Source organism: Orycteropus afer, unplaced genomic scaffold, assembly GCF_000298275.1.
Source record: "Orycteropus afer afer isolate SDZICR_OR568_19922 unplaced genomic scaffold, OryAfe1.0 scaffold00022, whole genome shotgun sequence".
In the NCBI taxonomy this organism is placed as follows: domain Eukaryota; kingdom Metazoa; phylum Chordata; class Mammalia; order Tubulidentata; family Orycteropodidae; genus Orycteropus; species Orycteropus afer.
The window spans coordinates 12,923,424-12,925,152 of record NW_006921609.1 but is presented as its reverse complement, the minus strand read 5'-3'; positions in this window follow the sequence as shown (position 1 = coordinate 12,925,152).

Genomic DNA, 1,729 nt, shown 5'->3' with positions numbered 1-1,729 from the left:
AAAAAAAAAAAAAAGGCATTTGGAAGCAATCAGCCTTAGAACACGATGGCCCTTGAGACCAGAAGAACTGGATGGTGTACAGCTACCAATGCCAACCACTCAGGAAAGGATCAAATCTGGATATCCTGGATAGAGTGGGAGGGAAAAGGTGAAACAAAATCCAAAAACTCAATAATGGCCAGAATTACTGGTCAGATGAAATCTGGTGAGACTCCCAATACTATGTTTCTGAAATACATTCAGAGCCTGAAATAAAACTCACCCCCAGGGGTGGGCTCTCACACCAATAGTTAACAAGATGTACACGCAGACCACTTAACCCAGGATACCACACCCACACAGTCAATGGTAAAACATCCCTAAGAGCAATAGACCATGTTTCAACAGAGGACCAACATTCGAAGTGAGAAAATGCAGGTCAAACAGGAGTGCCTAATTATGTGGGGCACAGATAAGTGTTGCTGGGTAGGGAGGGGAGAAGACTCGGTTATTAAAAACTTTAAAAATAAAAAATAAATGAAAAAAAGGTATTATAAGAACCTCAACAAACTAAAATATATTTTTTTATCTATATATTTCAAGATGGGATCCATGTGTTAATTTCTCAAGGCTGTAGTAACAAAATCCCACAAATTGAGTGAATTATGAGAACAAGAATATATAGTGTTATAGTACTGGAGCTAGATGTCCAAATGAGGGTATCAACCATTTTGATTTCTCATAAGCACTCTGAGAGAGAATCTGTTCCATGCCAATTTTCTGGTATCTGGTAACTATGAGTTTCTTTGCTTGCAGCTGCAGTGTCATATGGTGCCCTTCCCCTGTCTTCCTTTATGTCTCTTCTCCTCTTTTATAAAAGTATAACTCAGATAGGACTAAGACACATCCCATTCTGATACAACCTCATATGAACATAACTGATAACATTTCTTATTTCAAAATAAGGTCACATTTACAGGTGGGGTGGTTAGGACTTCAGCATCTTTTAGGAGGACACATAATAAGCCATAATATGAATAAAAATCTAAGCTCCTCAAACAATGAAATATGGGCAAAGTCGGCATAATATTTCTTAAGCATAATACATTTAATTATAAGTTCAGGATTAAAGATTGCTAGCAACCAATTCCAGATGGAAAACAAAAGTTGATTAAGCATGTATTCAAATGTCAAAAAGTCATTTTTTTTCATGTATGTAGCATTCAGATACACAGAATAATGTATGAGTTATATTTAAAATTTCATGGAACTTATGTTAAAATTTTGTAATATCAAGTTTATTAAGAAGATTTAATAGTATATAATATAATTATGGATAACATTGAGAAGAATGGAAATTGGGTCCCAAACACTTGATTGTACTCATGAACCTGCACCTTGACCAGGAAGCTGTCGTTGGAACTGAACAAGGGGACACTACATTGTTTAAAATCAAGAAGAGCATGTGTCAGGGTTGTAACCTTTCTCCACACTTATTCAATCTATATGTTGAACAAATAATCCGAGAACCTGGACTATATGAAGAAAAACGTGGCGTCAGGATTGGAGGAAGAATCATTAACAACCTGAGATATGCAGACGATACAACTTTGCTTGCTGAAAGTGAAGATGACTTGAGGCACTTACTGAAGAAGGTTGAAGAATACAGTCTGCAGTATGGATTACGTCTCAATATAAAGAAAACAAAAATCCTCACAACTGGACCAATGAAGAACATCACAATAAATGG